At 38.9% G+C, this 14,951-nt stretch overlaps 1 long non-coding RNA gene across 1 annotated transcript in view; it reads right to left on the bottom strand.

The window, feature by feature from the left end:
• The window catches only part of LOC124993137 (uncharacterized), a 129,443-nt gene extending 114,824 nt beyond the window's left edge, over positions 1-14,619 (bottom strand). The window contains exons 1-2 of the long non-coding RNA XR_007110257.1: positions 14,419-14,619; positions 14,223-14,291 (exon numbers count right to left, since the gene is read on the bottom strand). This is a non-coding gene — a long non-coding RNA (uncharacterized LOC124993137). The remainder of the gene's footprint in view (positions 1-14,222; positions 14,292-14,418) is intronic.
• Positions 14,620-14,951: the final 332 nt, after the last annotated feature.

Here is a 14,951-nt window from a genome sequence, read left to right as displayed (position 1 = left end):
CACCAGCCACTCTTGTCTGTCATGCATTAGCCAGACTAGATTTTTAATGGCTGCATTTGCTCATGGATTATGGCAATTTCTGAGGGGAAGTGCAATCCGATGAGCTACGAAACCAGGTAGAACTAGAAAGCCTCAGGAGTCACTGTTGCAGATGGGATGGAGGTAAAAGGTGTGTAGGTGTTCGAGAAAAAATGCAGAAGGAAGGATTGTGCAAGATACTAAATGGAGTCAATTTGAGACTTGCCTGGTCCATTTGTTGTGTATCTCTCTTTTTCTTAGAAACCAACTTGGTACTCTCAAAGAGAACACACACCGGAGGGCTCTCTTCTCTGAGTTGGCTTCACGTGGCTACTCATCAAAGCTCAGGTATAGCAACAGCACGGAGCCTCGTCTTGGCTGCCAGATGATGATGACAACGGCAGCTCCCCGGGAGGCAGGCCATTGGGAGCTAGTGAAGTGAGGACAGCTTAGAGGTGAGGGGGCTGAGAGGGCTGCCGGCTGAACAGGACCCACTCACCATGAAATGTTAATGTGTCAATAAGGGGAAAAGCATGAATGAACCTCAAAGAAACTGCGAATGACTCAGCTGGTTGGAGATGGAATGTGGGCTCTTTGCCAAGGCAAGGTGTTCAAGGGCATGCGCCCTGACACCTGGAGGGACATAAAAGGTTGCCACTGGTTTTAGAAAGAGAAAATATTTAGAAGAAAGGAGATAAGTGGTCTTTTTTTTTCCCCCCTTCTTCTTTTCTTCTTTCTGGTAGTAGGAATTGAACCCAGCCCTTTTTATTTTTTTATTTTTTGAGACAGGGTCTCACTAAATTGCTGAGACTGGCCTCAGGCTTGCAATCCTCCTGCCTCAGCCTCCTGAGTTACAGGCACGTGCCAGTTCACTGGGCTCCCCTCCACACACACAAATAAAACTCCCACTCCTGTGTTGGCCCCTTTTCTTTTCTTCCACTCAACAAATATTTTCTGAATTCGTACTTTTGCCTGGCACTAGGTTAGGAGGGGAAAGGAGAGAGGGAGAGTGGAATCTAAAGATAACGGAGACACAGGACCTCATTCAAGGCTCCTATTCTAGAGGAAGCTCAGATGTAGAAAACTAAGTGTAATAAAAGATACCAAAATAAGTACAAAAGAGAGAAAGAGGCATGCCACAGCCAGAATGCAGGGGAAGAGGGCAATTAGCTGGGGGCTACAGTGGCCCAAAGATGGCTTCCAGACAGGAGGGAGCATCCATGCCTGTCTTAAATGAAAGGCAGGGATGGAAGGGGGAATTTCAGTTGGAGGGAACTTTCACACTGCCACCATCTCTGTCTTACTCTTTTTCAAATCAGGGTTCCCCCACCCCCAGGAAAAACTAGTCAATAAGACAACCAAGACTTTGTATGTCACAGTGGTGATTGTGTGTGTGTGGGAGGAGGAACTGAGTGAGAAGAGGACTTCTCTGACATTTCTAGTACATTCTCATATCACAAACTTCCTCCTTCACCTTAATACTTTATAAAAATGCATTCTTCTGTTTTTAATGGACTATTTGATATCTGGGTTCTGTGCAGTTGGAAAATGAGATCTTCAATAACTTTTACTTTTTTATTTTGGTGCTGGGGATTGAACCCAGGGGCACTTAACCACAAAGCCACATCCCCAGCCCTTTTAATATTTTATTTAGAGACAGGGTCTTACTAAGTTGCTTAGGGCCTTGCTAAGTTGTTATGGCTAGCTTTGAACTTGCAATTCTCCTACCTCAGTCTCCCAAGCCTCTGGGATTACTGGCTTGTGCCACAGTGCCCAGCTATAACTTTTACTTTTTATGTTTGATAGCTTTGTCATTTTGGGCAATGAGAAGTCACTATTCAAACTTACGGCTTGATGGTTTTTGTGAATTGTAAAATATTCCTTTATCAATGTATTCTTTCCTTTTTCTCATTAAATAAATATTTAAAGACTTACTAATTGACAAATATTCTAGTAGGCATAGTTTATTCCTCCTTTGCTTCTGGTTTGGAAATTGTGCCATTTCTTACATAAAACACGGAAATTATTTTAAACACATTGACTAAAAGATCAGACGTAAGCAGTTTTGTTCATGATTCATGTATTGGTCAGCGAGATCATGGGGACTGGTCTCGCTGGTTCTTAAAAGGTTTTCAAAGGAAGACTACAGAACAAAAGCTTGGTTAAGGTAACTACAACAGGTTTATCTATAAATGGAGAAGAATTTCAGACTGGCATGGGTCAAAAATTTCCTACATACAAAACCAGCCTTGTTGACTGGATATACATACTCTAAGTTTCCATATCCCTCCAGAGGCAAAGAAAAGAAAAATAACTATCATGCATGAATATTAATTCATTCAATGGTTTCTTTCTTAAGTGCTGTGCTAGGGATGAGGGATACAAAAATGATTAAAACACGAGTCTTGCCCTTAAGGAACTTCCTCCCTCAAGAAGTAGACAAGTCAGATAAGTAAATCAGTTATTATGATATACGTGTGATAAGACACAGAAGAGTAATAAGCAATGAGAGTACAGAGGAGGTGTGTCTAAATTAGATTGGGAGAGGGGGTAAGAGATACCAGAACTGAGTTTTTAGGAACAAGAATTTAATTAGCTGAAGAAAGAGGCCAAGGGACAGCAACACATAGAAAAGCAAGATGAGCCGGGAAACATCTTTCTGTGAATTTACAAAGTGCTGGCTCAATACCAAAGAGGGATGGGGTGGGGTGGGGGCAGTCAAAGTATGCTTTGTTCAGAGCAGGCTCTCTCTGGTGTTTACAGTTCCTTGACTCATTTCCTTTTTCCTAACCCCATTCTTTTACCAGGTTTTTGAAAAGAGCCAAATAGAAAGTCTGGATTATGGACATTGCCAAATCTGAAGCTGTTTGGCTCAGAGTGTGCTGATGGGGTGGGTCAGGTGGGCATTCATGCTACCTGCCTAGGTGAGAGTGCAGAAGAGTAACAGATGCGATCATATTATACTTGTATGTGTGTATCCTATGAAGATGTTGACATTTATGGAAATGATCTCTTCTATGCCAATGTTTTCTTTTATTTGAATTTACAGTGTTGAATAGGCAGCTTGTCACAAAGACCTCAAAATGTTTCTTATATTAACAATGTCGAGAAAGGGAACCGAGACAATTCTGAGCAAAAAAAAAAAAAAAAAAAAATCCATCTGTGGATTAGCTTTACCGCATCACAGGGTTCAAGGTGTAAATTCTCTGCCTGGCTGACTCCCACCCATTTTTCTGGTGTTTGCACAACTTTTTTGTTTGTTTCCCTCAGAAGCTTGGACTGGTTAGCTTCTATGTTAGATCATGTCCTTCTGCTATATGCTTCTTTAATACCCTACATTTTTCCTTTGTTGCATTTAATATGATTCCAATTAATTATTGAATTATATAATTAATGCTTTTTCATCAATGCTTTTAAGTAGACTGTTAGTTTCATGGGGACAGGAACTGGGTTTGAAAGTGCTGTATCCACAATGCCTAGCAGCACTCTTGGTACATAGTAGTACTTGATAAATTAAAAAAAATATATTTTTATTAGTTGTTGATGGGCCTTTATTTTATTTACTTTATTTGTATGCGGTGCTGAGAATCATACCCAGTGCCTCACACATGCTAGGCAAGCAAGCGCTCTACCACTGAGTCACAACCCCAGCCTGATAAATATTTCTTGAATGATTCATTTACTTCTGATCCCAATCACTACAACTCAAATGTAACAAATTGAAATGGACCAGAGCTACGAAACAAAACCAGATCTAGAACTGCCAGAAGTCTCTCAAGACTGACACTGGCTTTCTAGCAGAATTCAAATGATTCCTTTCAATGCTTTACCTGATCTCCGCATTCCCGGGGCCTCCAAACAAATTCAACCCTCCCATGCATCTTCATCAGGGCACCTTTAACATTGCAACTTGTTTTCCTCAGGCTAGAGCTTTCTTCATTGCTGAGTTCGCACTGTGCTAGTCACGGTGCCAAATGCTTGGGGTAAATACTTAAAAAGGCGCAGTCATGACCGCAGGAGAGCGGCAGGCTGCCACCTGAGCAGCGAGACTGGAGAAGGCTTCCTCCACTCCAGGAACCACTGCCTGTAATCACACCACAAGAGCATTGCTTTCTCAGCTTCAAGGATTTATAATGCACAGCACCCTGGGAATCATAACTTTTTTTTTTTTTTTTTTTTTTTTTTAGTTGTTATTAACCAGTTTCACCTTCATAGGAATCAAACATCTGAGAGGAATGAAATATCTTAATCCAGAGGAGAGGGATGGAGAATACAGCTGTGAGGAGCATGACAGGACCAGGGACAAGGAGTGGCCCAGAGGTTTGTAAAGGAGTGAGAATAGTGTGCAGCACAAGGTGGTACTTGGTGTGTAAACACAAGACAAACTGCTGTCTTCAAACTGGTTGAGAGTTGGTCCTACCTTCAGCTCCTTCTTTAGGTAACTAGTAATTGCTGGTTGAGAAAAAGTTTACAAAACATGAAACAGATGGCTTTGGGGTCAATGCCAAATCCCTATTACACTATCGCACTCTAGGATGGTAGAGAGAAAATGTATTTAAATTTTGTTTTCCTATAATGACAATTCAAGCAGATTTCCATTTGGAGAAATGTCATGAGAAGGATTCATAACCTGTTTTCAAAGGTTCCACATAAACTTGAGTTTAGATGCATATGTTAGGTTCTCTTAGCTATGCCAACCTTTTATTTTTTTAAGTTGAAGAAACGCTAATAGCCTCAAACTGGTCATGAGAACTAGTGGTGATGTTTCAATAGAGGACAAATGTCACCGTGATGTCTGAATACTGAAGTCCTTTGCTATGTCTGTGAGTATAATGCTTACACATACTAGCAAAGAACAAAATTAGCATACTAATTTGATTCTCTATCTAAAGAATGGAAGATTCTTTTGACACAGACAGCTGTCCATGAATAGCCAGAGTGACCTGTGGTCAGTTGTCCATCTGTCTTAGAGTAAAACGTCCAGACTTGAGGCACACTTGAGCTCTGTAATGTTGGGCAGCTTGTTTGGTCACCATTTCTCAGTGTCTTCATCTGTAAAATGGGGGCATATCAAATACTTTCCTCAGGGCACTGTGGTAAGGATTAAGTTAAGAAGATGAACTTGTTCACAAAAGACACTGTAATATTTCAAAACTCTTGACCGAATCTGTTTATTCCTGGGAAATCTGCAGCAGGCTTAGGATGCTACTTCTGACTGCTTCTATAGAAACAGGGGCAGAGAGTGGTTTCCTGAATCATTCTGATGCACCACCATGATCTCTGTGGGTCCGAGTTTGCCCTAACTTTTTTAGAAAGCTAAGAATCCTGCAGCTATGCAGCTTATCTTTTGCCTTGGTTCATGGGGTTCAAGTCTCCAAGGACAGATGCACAGAAGTAGGAAGGGGTAGCTGTCTGGAAATGGCTTAGGCTCACTCCAGCAGTAGTTGGAAGCTCTCAGAATTTCAGGTTGACAAGTCAAAACAGCACCATACAAAGGCATGGGTATAGTTTCCTAATTTCTCTGTAAACTGGTTCCCTGCTGCTCCCACCCCTTTCATTTCCCTAGACCAGTGGTTTCCAACCTTGGCTGCATTTTTGAGTCACTCATAGAGCATTAAAACATATGGGCGCCTATGTTCCATCCTGAGAAATTCTGATTTAACTCATCTGTGTTGTATTCTCAGGATTGGACTTTTAAAAAAACTCCCGAGAGAATTGTTACTTTTGGAACATAAGACTTTCAAAATTAATTTTGTTCTTCTCAGCAACTCGAGAGGCTGAGGCAGGAGGATCATGAGTTCAAAGCCAGCCTCAGCAAAAATAAGGTCCTAAGCAACTCAGTGGAACCCTGTCTCTAAATAAAATACAAACTAGGGCTGAGGATGTGGCTCAGTGGTTGAGTGTCCCTGAGTTACACGCCCCCTCAGACCCACCCCTCCCCCCCAAATAATTTTGTTTTCAACATAAAATTCAAGTTAACAAATGCAAATAATGCAGTTAGTAAAAAGAAACTTTTTCACGGCACATCAAATATACAAAATTAATTTCATTCATTAACAATATTTTGGTATCTTGTGATTACTTAACTCCTAGTTTAATTCAAGCACCTTGCATCCTGCCCTGGCCTATATACACGAGGCTCCCTGGAGACTCCAGGTTGGAGGGAGAAGCGCAGTAGGATGTGTCCCTGTGGTTTGTGGAAACCAGAGGTTGCTCAGAGGGTCCTCTGGAGTCTCAGGTTAGTGCGTGTGGTTAGCTCTCATGGTTCAGAAGCGCTGTCATTTCGGTTGCCAACTTTGCCAAGTTTGTATTTTTCAACTGCTGTTTCATAAGTTGGATGTACTCACGATCCACAGTGACTCAGGTATATTAAAGAAGTGTGAAATAATATTTAAGTACTAGGTATTCAGACGACATGTTTAATAATTAACTACAGGAAATTCAAGGTCATCCTTGTGATAGTATTGCTTTTACTTACTTTTCCCTCCCCCCATGTACTGCTTTGAATGGGAGAATGTGGTGGAGTTACAGTAACTCTGGGGGACTGCCATTTGACATGAGTGTTCCCGAGGAACAAAGCTTGGAGTTTTGCAAAAACCAACCTCCCAAGTCAAAGAAGTTCCTCCCTGAGCCTCAAGTTTGTGGCAGTGCATACTAATGGGGTTAGAAGGGAGAGCCCAACAAAGGGGCCTCTCTTGTGTTCTGCCATTCAGTTTCTTTTTGGGGGGGGGCGACAGAAAAGACCTTGTTTTCTTACACTGGAGAAAGACTCTTGTTTACAAAGTCACACCTTAAGCTATCTCTGAATTCAAAATGAGAAGAAAAAAAAAAAAAGTCTTAAATAACTCCATCAATTTTTTTCTCATTACTAAAAATCAGTTTATAAACCTACCAAAATGTATATGCAAAATTTTTAAGAAAAATAGGACCAAAGTCTGACAGATAGCTAGCTAATAGATAATGGGGTTTCTCCTTATACTTGGGGTCCTTGTGGTCTAACCAGTAGTTTTAATGTCTTCTGATGATGGGTATTTCATTTAGCTTCTTCATTTGCTAACAGAATTTGCTAGTTGCATGAAGAAAGAAATTACTAATTAGGCAGTTTTGCTCAACGTCAGAATTTCTTGCAGAATTCCTGAGCAGAAAGGAAAATGAGGCTTGATTTTGAGGTTTGAGGAAGGAGGTTTGGGGAGCACTTAGTTAAAGGTTATTGGTAGCTAGTTGTCTAGTAGTAATGATAATATTGATAAAGTTTCCTGGGAAATATTTTCAAAGCAGGGATATGCAGGAGGCAATATACTACTTTGCTTTTGAAGAACACTGAACTATTCTGAATATAACTTATGACATTTTACACTTAAAGTCCTTTAAGATATTTTGAAAGTAAAATAAAGGAGGAGAAAGTTATGAAGAACTTAGTGTATTCAAATGGAATCACCAGGACTCTTCTAAATTCTGCTACCAATTACTTTTGTTTAAAACAAACTAATTCTTCTATACTGTAGTGGCTTAGTATTAATTTCAATATTTCAACTTATAGTTAAGTAATAGACATGGAATCCTTTGAGTTAAATAAGATTTCATTTTGTATTTTACATTACAATGGGTTAAACTATACTCAAAATGTACATTTTGTTGATTAAATTTCTCATTGTCATATTGCTAGTGAAATGACAGGCCACTTTCAGACTTAAAGTCAAAGTGTGATGGATTCCTATTACTATCCACACTACCAACAGTATTAGTAACAATGAGTCTGAGAAAATTTGTGACTGATAGTCCAGGAATGAATTGCTTATTAACAGAAAGGAATGTTTTGGGGGTACTTCCCAACCATTCAAGGCAGACAACTATCTTGACTTCCCACAGTACCTCCCCCTGTCCTGAGACAGAATTCCATAAGGGTTGGTCTGACACAGGGAATCTGTTGCACAATTGATGCCTAACATTTTCCTTTCCCTTCCTCTCTGGCTCCTTATTTTACACTGCTACTTATTTTACCTTGCATTTTATTTTACACTGTAGCCTACAGTACATGAAATCTCAGTTTTTCACCCTGTAGATAATTTCTGGCTCTGTAATTTTGGATCCATTACTTTTTACTGAGCTTTTATGTCACCAGAGGCAGCTTTACATTTTAATAAAGTTTCAGTCCTCCAGGGCCCTCTCCCCTGAAACAGCTTCAGCTCCCCAGGGCTGCTGGAGTTGAGCAGAGAGAAGAAGCTTTTGTGGACAGTGATGCCGATGGCAGATGACTCCAGCTGTCATTACAAGATCATCCAGATAAGGGGGAACAATCAAGTAGAGGCTTATAGTCCACTTGAGTTTTTCTGATTGTAAAACCAGCCATTTTTCAATTTAAATAATTTAAGGATTCCAGCTTCCCTATACTCTAAGGCTCATTTAGCCTCTTATTAGCTAATAGTTTCTCCAGTTCAAGAGGTAGAAGGGAAGAGTGCAGATTTTTTGTTATTGTTAATTCACAGCAGTGGGTAGTGGTGTGTAAATAAAAAATAAGCCAAATGAATTTGATGAGAAAAAGAGAATAGGAATCCATACAAATGATCATAATTGATTTCTAAAAGTTAATTAAAAGGAGTAAAAAGACAAGCACGGCATGGCCTGGCATTTATCAGTAGGCAGATGACAGAGAGGAGGAGGAATTAGAAAACAGATTCCCAGCTCACTAGCAGGAGGAGAAGCCCACATTCTTTCTAAGTCTTCTTTTTCACAGTATTCTGACCATGCTCTTTTTGCACACTCCTCCCATTGCAGAAAACACTGGGAGGAGCAAGAGGGACAGAGCGAAGCCAAGTTGCAATGTCCCAGAGGAGTTGGGGCTGAATTACAAAACTCCCTGGTGACAATCCAGGATGGCAAACACAGTTAAGAAATCAGAGCTGGCATAGAGGTCCTCCTTCTTTCTCTCTTACAAGACTCTTCTCCCCTCCTTTTCAATCTTGCTATTTCCTACTTCTCAAAGCTCTGGCCAAAGACCAGTCATGTATAGTATTTATATTTAAGAAGCGTCAAATACAGGAATGAGCACTGAAGCCACTCATCTCCACTCAAGGGAGGAGACACTAGGGAATTGTCTAACAAGAAGACAAGGCTCTTCCACCATCTTCCAAGAGCTCCCTTTGGCCTTATATTTCCATGTAGGTGTGCCAGGGAATAAGCAAATTGTCAGAGAACCTGGTACTAACTTTGCTGGTGGGCCTGATTTTCCTTTGCTTGAGAGGCATATGGTACCCATGTGAAGCCACAGATTTCCTAGTATGAAGGCCAGGACCCAAGAGAGAAGGGTGAACAGCTAGTGAGAGAAAACAGCCCCTCACAAAGAGGGGACCCATGGTTACCACCAAGAGGGGTCTTTGCGTTGGGAGAAAGACAGGGACCATGTGCAGACTCTTGAACAAATGAGGTCTTCCACTAACACTGGAAAGGAATTTTCTTATCTGAAACATGATACCAACGGCTAAGGAAGGAATCACAACAGAAAAAGTGACAAAGACACGTGTTTTATTTTCTCTTTTCCTTCCTACTTTCATTTTAAACAATATGAGTCCATCTTTGGATTGCTGGAGAACTATTACAGATCTAATTACTGGTGCATAAAAAGATCTCAGGAAAAAATGATGTACTACCTCTTATTCAAAGACTAGATTCTAAAATTCCAGACTAGTGGCTTCCTGGTTTTCTTTTTTTCCTTTCTGTCTCTTCTTATTTTAGAATTGGGAACAAAACAAGCAACCAACCAGATTAAGCTAACATTGTGTTCCCTTCCTTCCTTCTTTCTGTCCCTCGTTTCTCATTCCTTCCCTTGTCTGCTTCTCCTCTTGTCTTTCCTCTTCCTCCTCTCTTTTTTTCTTTCTCTGTTTCTCTCCTAGAACATATTCCGTGACATCTTCCTGGGCTGTAAGTTCTGCAAGGTCAAGGGTTCTGATTGATTTACTCAATACTGTACTCCTAGCACTTAGCACTGTGCCCAAATATTTGTTGATTGATTGAATTCATGGGATTTAGTACTCACAAGATGAAGATAAAGGATTGGTAAACACAGAGCTACAGAGTCAGGTGACATAAATTACAAAAAGTATTTTTTTTTTTTAATTTTTTCCAAAAAGGTGGAAGAAACCTATAGGAAAATAGTTTGAGGTACTCTATATTATTCAAAGAGATCGCTACAGTTTCCTAGTGTTTTTCGAATATATATTCTCATTTTGAACTTCCTTGGGAAGGACACAGTAGTCTACATTTTTCAAAATTGTTTGACCATGTTTCCCTTTTATCTGGCACAACTTATGGGAATGTGTTTGGGAAAAATCGGCCTCTTAATTCAGCTTTATTTCTATTAGTTTTTTTACTTTGGGATTTAAGTCCTAATTAAAATTTTCTATTGTGGAAAAAAAACCCCAAGTAAACTCTAATGAGCTGTATGTTTAAAAGTGGTTAAACTGGTAAGTTTTATGTTATGTGGTTTTCTTGGAAACCACAACTGAAAAATTTAAAAGTACGTTTTTCTTTATTAAGAAATAAGATGAATCAATGTTTTACTTTAATGACTACAATAACACACCCAGAATTAATGGTATTGCCAAAATAAATAACTTGATTTTTCTATTCAGTGTTGCTCAATTGCAGTTACCACCTAGATACTAGATCCTCAGTAAGTGTCCTGATTTTGAACATAGGGCTATGGATCTCCTAGTGCATACTTTTAGTAATAGGGTCCAGGACGCCTACATGCGATGACACATGTCTCTAGGACAAATCTATTGCTTAGCAGATGGAGCCTGGGACTAAGGAACAGAATTGACATTGCCACTGGCTCAGTTGCAACCTTGAGTAAGTTGTGCTTTGCTTATCTAAAAGATGGCCTCAGTAATTCTTCACCTTTTCCCCTCCAGCATGGGATTCTCATAAGTAAATCTTACATAGAACCCTAGTAAAACAACAGATTACAGTAGAGGTCCTGTGGTCTCAGAGAGGCAGAAAGTCACCTGACCCATCTTCACCCTCACCCCTGAGTGTCCCCAAGGAATCTTAGTTTGAGAACCATAAGACTTGATAATCTTTAGGGTCCTTTCCAATTTTGCTCCTGCTTCCAGGAATAAGACTGAAATACGAGATAGTGTTTGTGTTCATATTGAAGCCTGTGAACCCCTGTGCTTTTATACAGACCCACACAGGCTTTTGCTCTTAAAAAATACACAACACTGCCATACTACATGTGGTGACCTTTTGAATTTCAACATATATTTTAGATTAAATATAAAATAAGGAAAATATTACCAGAATGCACTTTTCCCCCCATCACTTTATGGATAACTTTCAACATATAAACTTGATGGCAAGTTTAAATTGAATGCAAATATTATCCCCCAAAAGTTGCCTATTTATATAGTTTTCTAAGAGCCTCTTCATTTCAAATGGGTCAGGTTTTGCTAAAGACAAAAAGTGTTAATTACATAAATATGCGTATTCTTTTCAAAGCATCACACTATATTATGGTTCATAAACAATAGAGAAATGAACACGGAACTATTTCAACAGAAATGCTGCTTCTTGAACAGTCCTTAAAATGATGACATACTTGCTGGGAAGATGCATTACTCACGACAGGGTTATAAAAGCAATATTAACCTTCTCGAAATTTAATAGCAAAGTCAGATGTGTAAAAATCAGTACCAGACATGGTAACAAAGAGTTTTGTTAAGATTGTACACAGGATAAAACAGATATTTAAAGCTACATTAAGATGTGGGCAACTTGAAAGGCCTTTAGAAGATTTTTTAACACATCTGCTCCCCAACTAAATCATGATGGAGATTGTTCAAAGATAGAATTAATTCTTGAAAATTAAAAACCTTATGCTTTCTGTTGTTTCTTTTGATTTGGACACTGCTGCTTTTGTAATTTTGTAGAGTGTCAGACATTAAATTTGCCCTTATGTACCTATATCTAGCTTTTGGGGGTAGGCATTTGTTACATTGACAAGTTGCCAAACCCTTTCATTGAACCTGATCTGTGACTGGGTCATTGTAATCTGTGATCAGAGGGGATGTTTACTTATACAAAAAAAAAAAACAAAAAAATAATAATGTGTCAAAAAATGGCACTGATGATAAACTCCAAGGCAGTAGTTAAAAATGTATAATAAAATGTACACTTTAAAAATGAACTTACCAGCAAGTTTGATTTACAAAATAATTTTTCATGAAATTAATTTTGTTGCTATTGTTTTATTATAGGACCAATTGTTTACCTATTCATGTTTACCTAACATGATGCCTAAAAGGGACTCACATTTTTAAATATTTCATTGTGTTCATAATGCTAAGATATTTCATTAAAATCTCTTATGCAGATTTTTTTCTTATTTTAGAGAATGCCGGCTTGAAACATACTAAAAAAATAAAGGTCAAAAGTCAGAAAGGATAATAGCTGATGGTTTTGATAATGCTAATTATATATTACTGAGAATAAAGGTAGAAAGGGAAATATGAATAGTAAAGAAAGATAAACATCCCAATGCTGGATTAAAAAAAAATAATAAAAAACCCTTAAAATGTCTTTGTACTTCACTGTCATAACTCAAAGACATAATGAAGCCTGAATTAAAAATGTCAGTTTCTGTGAGTGTTGATAACTTGGTTCTTTGTTGGGCAAGTCAAAATGTGTCTGTTTGATAGGCAAAAATGACAGACTAAAAATGGGAGAAGTTGAATCTAAAAAAAGAAACACACACACACACACACACACGCACATACACATACACACGCGCGCACACACACGCTTTCGACTTTAAAAAAAGGCCCATAATGTACTTGAAGGAGAAGACCTGTAGGGTAGGAGGCAATATCTTTAGGAAGTCACCAAGCAGCACTAAAAGGCAATGTCCATGGCCAATCAAAACGATTTCTGTGACTGCTGGGGCTCTTGCATCTCTGTCTTTACACTAGACTGGAAACCCTTTGTACTAATTACCAGACTGTACCAGATTTTCTGGTTCAGTTCAATCCTATAATTGACTGACAGTGATGGGCAAGGAAGGGGAAAAATTCAGGCTCACCACTGCCAGCAGAGGGTCAGAAATGGTTTCACAGAGAGCTAGTCACAGCCTGGCACTAAAAGCAGGGTTAAGCAAGCATCATCAGCATGTTCTTCTAATTCCCAGGTTTAAAAAAAAAAAAAGTTAGGAAGAAAAAACAACAATCCCTAGCTGTTCTCATCTTACAATTCATTGCATGCAACGCTTTACATAAAATGAAGGGAGAATAGCTTCAAGTATATATGATAATTTTTGATGTCATTCATTTTTATATTGCTTTTGGGAAGTAAATACAGATTTGCCTCCAAAGCTTAAACGGGACATCTTTTTATAAAAATATACATAATTTTAGTTGTCGATGAACCTTTGTTTTATTTATTTATATGCGGTGCCAAGAGTTGAACCCAGTGCCTCACACATGCTAGGCAAACATTCTACCACTGAGCCACAACCCCAGCCCCAAAAGGGGCATCTTATTAAAATTAAATAGACCTTTATTCTGTTTGCAGAAAGTAACTAGGAAAAACAATGCTGTCATTTCATTCCAGAGCTCAAAATCCTTAAAGTGCAAAGCAATACTCAATCTAGGAGATGTTTCCTAATCAAAGTTAAGCATTTGAAAGCACTCAACATCCAAATTCTCACATCCCTTACTTGTTTGTAACTCACTGGTTTAAACTTAATTTGTATCTCTAGCAGTTAATGAAACTGTCCATAAATCCATACTTTTAAAAATGTACACAGATTATAATATACATGAACTTCCAGTTAATGCTTTAAAAAAAAAAAAAAAAACAAACCATTGAGCACCATATCAAAGACTCAGTCCGCTGACCACCGTTTGTTATTTACTTTGAACTGCTCTCCACCCACTTTATTTCTAAACCAAAAGAGCAACCCTGGCTATAGCGACACCAAACATTAAAAACGCAGGTGCCAGAATCAGGGTCAAACCGAGAACTCAGGTCATTCGGTAGGCAAGTGAGAATTATGTACTATCATGTTGAGGTCAATTGACTTGAAATTTAATCACAGGTTAAGCCCCTTTTCTTTCCAGGCTAAAGAGTAAGCAACACCTGTGCCAGCAGCAGCTCACATTGCAGTTGACACAGCAGCCAGTTCAATTTTTAGTTACAAGTCAATTACTTACTGGAATAGAAAGAGAACATTTCATTCATTCCATGGATGGCCACTTTTCCGGAGCAACCTGTCAGGCTTTCTTTCTCCAAAAGAAGAAAAGAGGAAAAAAAAAAAAAAAAAGTGAGAGTTAAAAATAAGTGATATGCTTGCAAAGTTTTAGAGCTAGGCCAGCATACTAACGCAGAGAAGTTGTGCAGAGAGCTTACCTTCCAAATACTGAACAGGGCTGTCTTGTAAGTGGGCCTGTCCCAGCTGATGCATCCTGGGACTTTCCTCAGCAGAGTATCAAAATAGATGAAATTATAATAGGTGGTCTACACCTGGGGAGAGGGACCAGCTGACGGTATGAAGGAGAGAGCAAATGAGTAAAATGCCTTCTCCCAGCTACAGTCAGCCCTTGTGCAAGGGGAGTTTCAGATGCACTGGCTAAAGACTTTGTCCAAAGCTGGGGTTCTTTTTTTTTCCTTTTTTTTTCTTCTTTCTTTCTTTTCTTTTCTTTCTCCCTCTCTCTTTCTTTTTTTCTTTCTTTCTTTCTTTCTTTTTTTTTTTTTTAGTGAAGCTAGATTAGTTCATACAAAACTCAACAATACAGCACTGAAACCCATTGTTGATATTCAACATTTTTCACATAGCGGAACAGAATAGACAATACGGTATCTAGGAAACCATGGGCTGGATTACAAACTGATGATATCTCATCCTTCTGGGGGCCTGTAATCCTTTTTATTACCTACCACAG

The sequence above is a fragment of the Sciurus carolinensis genome, chromosome 9 (assembly GCF_902686445.1).
Source record: "Sciurus carolinensis chromosome 9, mSciCar1.2, whole genome shotgun sequence".
Classification (NCBI taxonomy): domain Eukaryota; kingdom Metazoa; phylum Chordata; class Mammalia; order Rodentia; family Sciuridae; genus Sciurus; species Sciurus carolinensis.
The sequence above is the reverse complement of the archived record's forward strand: the minus strand, read 5'-3'. Positions and strand labels throughout refer to the sequence as shown.